We start from the raw sequence: 9,931 nt of genomic DNA on the forward strand, positions 1-9,931 counted from the left end.
AATTGGACGTTGAAAATGAGCTTATCTCAGCCAGCAGAGAGGTCAAATCACAGTAATAAAAACTCAGTCAGAGACATAGATTTTCACTTGCAACTTGCTTTAACATGTTTAACAGTGCATGAATTGTTGTCTAAAACAAAAAAGAATGATGCATTTTATGGCTGGATCACTTTCTGAATTGGACGTTGAAAATGAGCTTATCTCAGCCAGCAGAGAGGTCAAATCACAGTAATGCAAACTCAGTCAGAGACATAGATTTTCACTTGCAACTTGCTTTAACATGTTTAACAGTGCATGAATTGTTGTCTAAATCAAAAAAGAATGATGCATTTTATGGCTGGATCTGTTTTATCACTTTCTGAATTGGACGTTGAAAATGAGCTTATCTCAGCCAGCAGAGAGGTCAAATCACAGTAATGCAAACTCAGTCAGAGACATAGATTTTCACTTGCAACTTGCTTTAACATGTTTAACAGTGCATGAATTGTTGTCTAAAACAAAAAAGAATGATGCATTTTATGGCTGGATCTGTTTTTATCACTTTCTGAATTGGACGTTGAAAATGAGCTTATCTCAGCCAGCAGAGAGGTCAAATCACAGTAATGCAAACTCAGTCAGAGACATAGATTTTCACTTGCAACTTGCTTTAACATGTTTAACAGTGCATGAATTGTTGTCTAAAACAAAAAATAATGATGCATTTTATGGCTGGATCTGTTTTATCACTTTCTGAATTGGACGTTGAAAATGAGCTTATCTCAGCCAGCAGAGAGGTCAAATCACAGTAATGCAAACTCAGTCAGAGACATAGATTTTCACTTGCAACTTGCTTTAACATGTTTAACAGTGCATGAATTGTTGTCTAAAACAAAAAAGAATGATGCATTTTATGGCTGGATCTGTTTTTATCACTTTCTGAATTGGACGTTGAAAATGAGCTTATCTCAGCCAGCAGAGAGGTCAAATCACAGTAATGCAAACTCAGTCAGAGACATAGATTTTCACTTGCCACTTGCTTTAACATGTTTAACAGTGCATGAATTGTTGTCTAAAACAAAAAAGAATGATGCATTTTATGGCTGGATCTCTTTTTATCACTTTCTGAATTGGACGTTGAAAATGAGCTTATCTCAGCCAGCAGAGAGGTCAAATCACAGTAATGCAAACTCAGTCAGAGACATAGATTTTCACTTGCAACTTGCTTTAACATGTTTAACAGTGCATGAATTGTTGTCTAAAACAAAAAAGAATGATGCATTTTATGGCTGGATCTGTTTTTATCACTTTCTGAATTGGACGTTGAAAATGAGCTTATCTCAGCCAGCAGAGAGGTCAAATCACAGTAATGCAAACTCAGTCAGAGACATAGATTTTCACTTGCCACTTGCTTTAACATGTTTAACAGTGCATGAATTGTTGTCTAAAACAAAAAAGAATGATGCATTTTATGGCTGGATCTGTTTTTATCACTTTCTGAATTGGACGTTGAAAATGAGCTTATCTCAGCCAGCAGAGAGGTCAAATCACAGTAATGCAAACTCAGTCAGAGACATAGATTTTCACTTGCAACTTGCTTTAACATGTTTAACAGTGCATGAATTGTTGTCTAAATCAAAAAAGAATGATGCATTTTATGGCTGGATCTGTTTTATCACTTTCTGAATTGGACGTTGAAAATGAGCTTATCTCAGCCAGCAGAGAGGTCAAATCACAGTAATGCAAACTCAGTCAGAGACATAGATTTTCACTTGCAACTTGCTTTAACATGTTTAACAGTGCATGAATTGTTGTCTAAAACAAAAAATAATGATGCATTTTATGGCTGGATCTGTTTTATCATTTTCTGAACTGGACGTTGAAAATGAGCTTATCTCAGCCAGCAGAGAGGTCAAATCACAGTAATGCAAACTCAGTCAGAGACATAGATTTTCACTTGCAACTTGCTTTAACATGTTTAACAGTGGATGAATTGTTGTCTAAAACAAAAAAGAATGATGCATTTTATGGCTGGATCTGTTTTTATCACTTTCTGAATTAGACGTTGAAAATGAGCTTATCTCAGCTAGCAGAGAGGTCAAATCACAGTAATGCAAACTCAGTCAGAGACATAGATTTTCACTTGCAACTTGCTTTAACATGTTTAACAGTGCATGAATTGTTGTCTAAAACAAAAAATAATGATGCATTTTATGGCTGGATCTGTTTTATCACTTTCTGAATTGGACGTTGAAAATGAGCTTATCTCAGCCAGCAGAGAGGTCAAATCACAGTAATGCAAACTCAGTCAGAGACATAGATTTTCACTTGCAACTTGCTTTAACATGTTTAACAGTGCATGAATTGTTGTCTACAACACAAAAGAATGATGCATTTTATGGCTGGATCTGTTTTTATCACTTTCTGAATTGGACGTTGAAAATGAGCTTATCTCAGCCAGCAGAGAGGTCAAATCACAGTAATGCAAACTCAGTCAGAGACATAGATTTTCACTTGCAACTTGCTTTAACATGTTTAACAGTGCATGAATTGTTGTCTAAAACAAAAAAAGAATGATGCATTTTATGGCTGGATCTGTTTTATCACTTTCTGAATTGGACGTTGAAAATGAGCTTATCTCAGCCAGCAGAGAGGTCAAATCACAGTAATGCAAACTCAGTCAGAGACATAGATTTTCACTTGCCACTTGCTTTAACATGTTTAACAGTGCATGAATTGTTGTCTAAAACAAAAAAGAATGATGCATTTTATGGCTGGATCTGTTTTTATCACTTTCTGAATTGGACGTTGAAAATGAGCTTATCTCAGCCAGCAGAGAGGTCAAATAACAGTAATGCAAACTCAGTCAGAGACATAGATTTTCACTTGCAACTTGCTTTAACATGTTTAACAGTGCATGAATTGTTGTCTAAAACCAAAAAGAATGATGCATTTTATGGCTGGATCACTTTCTGAATTGTACGTTGAAAATGAGCTTATCTCAGCCAGCAGAGAGGTCAAATCACAGTAATGCAAACTCAGTCAAAGACATAGATTTTCACTTGCAACTTGCTTTAACATGTTTAACAGTGCATGAATTGTTGTCTAAAACAAAAAAGAATGATGCATTTTATGGCTGGATCACTTTCTGAATTGGACGTTGAAAATGAGCTTATCTCAGCCAGCAGAGAGGTCAAATCACAGTAATGCTAACTCAGTCAGAGACATAGATTTTCACTTGCAACTTGCTTTAACATGTTTAACAGTGCATGAATTGTTGTCTAAATCAAAAAAGAATGATGCATTTTATGGCTGGATCTGTTTTATCACTTTCTGAATTGGACGTTGAAAATGAGCTTATCTCAGCCAGCAGAGAGGTCAAATCACAGTAATGCAAACTCAGTCAGAGACATAGATTTTCACTTGCAACTTGCTTTAACATGTTTAACAGTGCATGAATTGTTGTCTAAAACAAAAAAGAATGATGCATTTTATGGCTGGATCACTTTCTGAATTGGACGTTGAAAATGAGCTTATCTCAGCCAGCAGAGAGGTCAAATCACAGTAATGCAAACTCAGTCAGAGACATAGATTTTCACTTGCAACTTGCTTTAACATGTTTAACAGTGCATGAATTGTTGTCTAAAACAAAAAAGAATGATGCATTTTATGGCTGGATCTGTTTTATCACTTTCTGAATTGGACGTTGAAAATGAGCTTATCTCAGCCAGCAGAGAGGTCAAATCACAGTATGGCTGAGATAAGCTCATTTTCAACGTCCAATTCAGAAAGTGATAAAAACAGATCCAGCCATAAAATGCATCATTCTTTTTTGTTTTAGACAACAATTCATGCACTGTTAAACATGTTAAAGCAAGTGGCAAGTGAAAATCTATGTCTCTGACTGAGTTTGCATTACTGTGATTTGACCTCTCTGCTGGCTGAGATAAGCTCATTTTCAACGTCCAATTCAGAAAGTGATAAAAACAGATCCAGCCATAAAATGCATCATTCTTTTTTGTTTTAGACAACAATTCATGCACTGTTAAACATGTTAAAGCAAGTTGCAAGTGAAAATCTATGTCTCTGACTGAGTTTGCATTACTGTGATTTGACCTCTCTGCTGGCTGAGATAAGCTCATTTTCAACGTCCAATTCAGAAAGTGATAAAAACAGATCCAGCCATAAAATAAATCATTCTTTTTTGTTTTAGACAACAATTCATGCACTGTTAAACATGTTAAAGCAAGTGGCAAGTGAAAATCTATGTCTCTGACTGAGTTTGCATTACTGTGATTTGACCTCTCTGCTGGCTGAGAGAAGCTCATTTTCAACGTCCAATTCAGAAAGTGATAAAAACAGATCCAGCCATAAAATGCATCATTCTTTTTTGTTTTAGACAACAATTCATGCACTGTTAAACATGTTAAAGCAAGTTGCAAGTGAAAATCTATGTCTCTGACTGAGTTTGCATTACTGTGATTTGACCTCTCTGCTGGCTGAGATAAGCTCATTTTCAACGTCCAATTCAGAAAGTGATCCAGCCATAAATGCATCATTATTTTTTGTTTTAGACAACAATTCATGCACTGTTAAACATGTTAAAGCAAGTTGCAAGTGAAAATCTATGTCTCTGACTGAGTTTGCATTACTGTGATTTGACCTCTCTGCTGGCTGAGATAAGCTCATTTTTAACGTCCAATTCAGAAAGTGATAAAACAGATCCAGCCATAAAATGCATCATTCTTTTTTGATTTAGACAACAATTCATGCACTGTTAAACATGTTAAAGCAAGTTGCAAGTGAAAATCTATGTCTCTGACTGAGTTTGCATTACTGTGATTTGACCTCTCTGCTGGCTGAGATAAGCTCATATTCAACGTCCAATTCAGAAAGTGATCCAGCCATAAAATGCATCATTATTTTTTGTTTTAGACAACAATTCATGCACTGTTAAACATGTTAAAGCAAGTTGCAAGTGAAAATCTATGTCTCTGACTAAGTTTGCATTACTGTGATTTGACCTCTCTGCTGGCTGAGATAAGCTCATTTTCAACGTCCAATTCAGAAAGTGATAAAACAGATCCAGCCATAAAATGCATCATTCTTTTTTGATTTAGACAACAATTCATGCACTGTTAAACATGTTAAAGCAAGTTGCAAGTGAAAATCTATGTCTCTGACTGAGTTTGCATTACTGTGATTTGACCTCTCTGCTGGCTGAGATAAGCTCATTTTCAACGTCCAATTCAGAAAGTGATAAAAACAGATCCAGCCATAAAATGCATCATTCTTTTTTGTTTTAGACAACAATTCATGCACTGTTAAACATGTTAAAGCAAGTGGCAAGTGAAAATCTATGTCTCATACTGAGTTTGCATTACTGTGATTTGACCTCTCTGCTGGCTGAGATAAGCTCATTTTCAACGTCCAATTCAGAAAGTGATAAAAACAGATCCAGCCATAAAATGCATCATTCTTTTTTGTTTTAGACAACAATTCATGCACTGTTAAACATGTTAAAGCAAGTTGCAAGTGAAAATCTATGTCTCTGACTGAGTTTGCATTACTGTGATTTGAGCTCTCTGCTGGCTGAGATAAGCTCATTTTCAACGTCCAATTCAGAAAGTGATTAAAACAGATCCAGCCATAAAATGCATCATTCTTTTTTGTTTTAGACAACATTTCATGCACTTGTAAACATGTTAAAGCAAGTTGCAGCTCATTTTCAACGTCCAATTCAGAAAGTGATAAAAACAGATCCAGCCATAAAATGCATCATTCTTTTTTGTTTTAGACAACAATTCATGCACTGTTAAACATGTTAAAGCAAGTGGCAAGTGAAAATCTATGTCTCTGACTGAGTTTGCATTACTGTGATTTGACCTCTCTGCTGGCTGAGATAAGCTCATTTTCAACGTCCAATTCAGAAAGTGATCCAGCCATAAAATGCATCATTGTTTTTTGTTTTAGACAACAATTCATGCACTGTTAAACATGTTAAAGCAAGTTGCAAGTGAAAATCTATGTCTCTGACTGAGTTTGCATTACTGTGATTTGACCTCTCTGCTGGCTGAGATAAGCTCATTTTCAACATTCAATTCAGAAAGTGATAAAAAGAGATCCAGCCATAAAATGCATCATTCTTTTTTGTTTTAGACAACAATTCATGCACTGTTAAACATGTTAAAGCAAGTGGCAAGTGAAAATCTATGTCTCTGACTGAGTTTGCATTACTGTGATTTGACCTCTCTGCTGGCTGAGATAAGCTCATTTTCAACGTCCAATTCAGAAAGTGATAAAAACAGATCCAGCCATAAAATGCATCATTCTTTTTTGTTTTAGACAACAATTCATGCACTGTTAAACATGTTAAAGCAAGTTGCAAGTGAAAATCTATGTCTCTGACTGAGTTTGCATTACTGTGATTTGACCTCTCTGCTGGCTGAGATAAGCTCATTTTCAACGTCCAATTCAGAAAGTGATAAAACAGATCCAGCCATAAAATGCATCATTCTTTTTTGTTTTAGACAACATTTTATGCACTTGTAAACATGTTAAAGCAAGTTGCAGGTGAAAATCTATGTCTCTGACTGAGTTTGCATTACTGTGATTTGACCTCTCTGCTGGCTGAGATAAGCTCATTTTCAACGTCCAATTCAGAAAGTGATAAAAACAGATCCAGCCATAAAATGCATCATTCCTTTTTGTTTTAGACAACAATTCATGCACTGTTAAACATGTTAAAGCAAGTGGCAAGTGAAAATCTATGTCTCTGACTGAGTTTGCATTACTGTGATTTGACCTCTCTGCTGGCTGAGATAAGCTCATTTTCAACGTCCAATTCAGAAAGTGATCCAGCCATAAAATGCATCATTGTTTTTTGTTTTAGACAACAATTCATGCACTGTTAAACATGTTAAAGCAAGTTGCAAGTGAAAATCTATGTCTCTGACTGAGTTTGCATTACTGTGATTTGACCTCTCTGCTGGCTGAGATAAGCTCATTTTCAACGTCCAATTCAGAAAGTGAAAAACAGATCCAGCCATAAAATGCATCATTCTTTTTTGTTTTAGACAACAATTCATGCACTGTTAAACATGTTAAAGCAAGTTGCAAGTGAAAATCTATGTCTCTGACTGAGTTTGCATTACTGTGATTTGACCTCTCTGCTGGCTGAGATAAGCTCATTTTCAACGTCCAATTCAGAAAGTGATAAAACAGATCCAGCCATAAAATGCATCATTATTTTTTGTTTTAGACAACAATTCATGCACTGTTAAACATGTTAAAGCAAGTTGCAAGTGAAAATCTATGTCTCTGACTGAGTTTGCATTACTGTGATTTGACCTCTCTGCTCGCTGAGATAAGCTCATTTTCAACGTCCAATTCAGAAAGTGATAAAACAGATTCAGCCATAAAATGCATCATTCTTTTTTGATTTAGACAACAATTCATGCACTGTTAAACATGTTAAAGCAAGTTGCAAGTGAAAATCTATGTCTCTGACTGAGTTTGCATTACTGTGATTTGACCTCTCTGCTGGCTGAGATAAGCTCATTTTCAACGTCCAATTCAGAAAGTGATCCAGCCATAAAATGCATCATTCTTTTTTTGTTTTAGACAACAATTCATGCACTGTTAAAACATGTTAAAGCAAGTTGCAAGTGAAAATCTATGTCTCTGACTGAGTTTGCATTACTGTGATTTGACCTCTCTGCTGGCTGAGATAAGCTCATTTTCAACGTCCAATTCAGAAAGTGATCCAGCCATAAAATGCATCATTCTTTTGTGTTTTAGACAACAATTCATGCACTGTTAAACATGTTAAAGCAAGTTGCAAGTGAAAATCTATGTCTCTGACTGAGTTTGCATTACTGTGATTTGACCTCTCTGCTGGCTGAGATAAGCTCATTTTCAACGTCCAATTCAGAAAGTGATAAAACAGATCCAGCCATAAAATGCATCATTCTTTTTTGTTTTAGACAACAATTCATGCACTGTTAAACATGTTAAAGCAAGTGGCAAGTGAAAATCTATGTCTCTGACTGAGTTTGCATTACTGTGATTTGACCTCTCTGCTAGCTGAGATAAGCTCATTTTCAACGTCCAATTCAGAAAGTGATAAAAACAGATCCAGCCATAAAATGCATCATTCTTTTTTGTTTTAGACAACACTTAATCCACTGTTAAACATGTTAAAGCAAGTTGCAAGTGAAAATCTATGTCTCTGACTGAGTTTGCATTACTGTGATTTGACCTCTCTGCTGGCTGAGATAAGCTCATTTTCAACGTCCAATTCAGAAAGTGATCCAGCCATAAAATGCATCATTATTTTTTGTTTTAGACAACAATTCATGCACTGTTAAACATGTTAAAGCAAGTTGCAAGTGAAAATCTATGTCTCTGACTAAGTTTGCATTACTGTGATTTGACCTCTCTGCTGGCTGAGATAAGCTCATTTTCAACGTCCAATTCAGAAAGTGATAAAACAGATCCAGCCATAAAATGCATCATTCTTTTTTGATTTAGACAACAATTCATGCACTGTTAAACATGTTAAAGCAAGTTGCAAGTGAAAATCTATGTCTCTGACTGAGTTTGCATTACTGTGATTTGACCTCTCTGCTGGCTGAGATAAGCTCATTTTCAACGTTCAATTCAGAAAGTGATAAAAAGAGATCCAGCCATAAAATGCATCATTCTTTTTTGTTTTAGACAACAATTCATGCACTGTTAAACATGTTAAAGCAAGTGGCAAGTGAAAATCTATGTCTCTGACTGAGTTTGCATTACTGTGATTTGACCTCTCTGCTGGCTGAGATAAGCTCATTTTCAACGTCCAATTCAGAAAGTGATAAAAACAGATCCAGCCATAAAATGCATCATTCTTTTTTGTTTTAGACAACAATTCATGCACTGTTAAACATGTTAAAGCAAGTTGCAAGTGAAAATCTATGTCTCTGACTGAGTTTGCATTACTGTGATTTGACCTCTCTGCTGGCTGAGATAAGCTCATTTTCAACGTCCAATTCAGAAAGTGATAAAACAGATCCAGCCATAAAATGCATCATTCTTTTTTGTTTTAGACAACATTTCATGCACTTGTAAACATGTTAAAGCAAGTTGCAGGTGAAAATCTATGTCTCTGACTGAGTTTGCATTACTGTGATTTGACCTCTCTGCTTGCTGAGATAAGCTCATTTTCAACGTCCAATTCAGAAAGTGATGAAAACAGATCCAGCCATAAAATGCATCATTCTTTTTTGTTTTAGACAACAATTCATGCACTGTTAAACATGTTAAAGCAAGTGGCAAGTGAAAATCTATGTCTCTGACTGAGTTTGCATTACTGTGATTTGACCTCTCTGCTGGCTGAGATAAGCTCATTTTCAACGTCCAATTCAGAAAGTGATCCAGCCATAAAATGCATCATTGTTTTTTGTTTTAGACAACAATTCATGCACTGTTAAACATGTTAAAGCAAGTTGCAAGTGAAAATCTATGTCTCTGACTGAGTTTGCATTACTGTGATTTGACCTCTCTGCTGGCTGAGATAAGCTCATTTTCAACGTCCAATTCAGAAAGTGAAAAACAGATCCAGCCATAAAATGCATCATTCTTTTTTGTTTTAGACAACAATTCATGCACTGTTAAACATGTTAAAGCAAGTTGCAAGTGAAATTCTATGTCTCTGACTGAGTTTGCATTACTGTGATTTGACCTCTCTGCTGGCTGAGATAAGCTCATTTTCAACGTCCAATTCAGAAAGTGATAAAACAGATCCAGCCATAAAATTAATCATTATTTTTTGTTTTAGACAACAATTCATGCACTGTTAAACATGTTAAAGCAAGTTGCAAGTGAAAATCTATGTCTCTAACTGAGTTTGCATTACTGTGATTTGACCTCTCTGCTGGCTGAGATAAGCTCATTTTCAACGTCCAATTCAGAA

The sequence above is a fragment of the Danio rerio genome, chromosome 10, assembly GCF_052040795.2.
Source record: "Danio rerio strain M-AB ecotype USA chromosome 10, GRCz13ab, whole genome shotgun sequence".
Taxonomy (NCBI): Eukaryota; Metazoa; Chordata; class Actinopteri; order Cypriniformes; family Danionidae; genus Danio; species Danio rerio.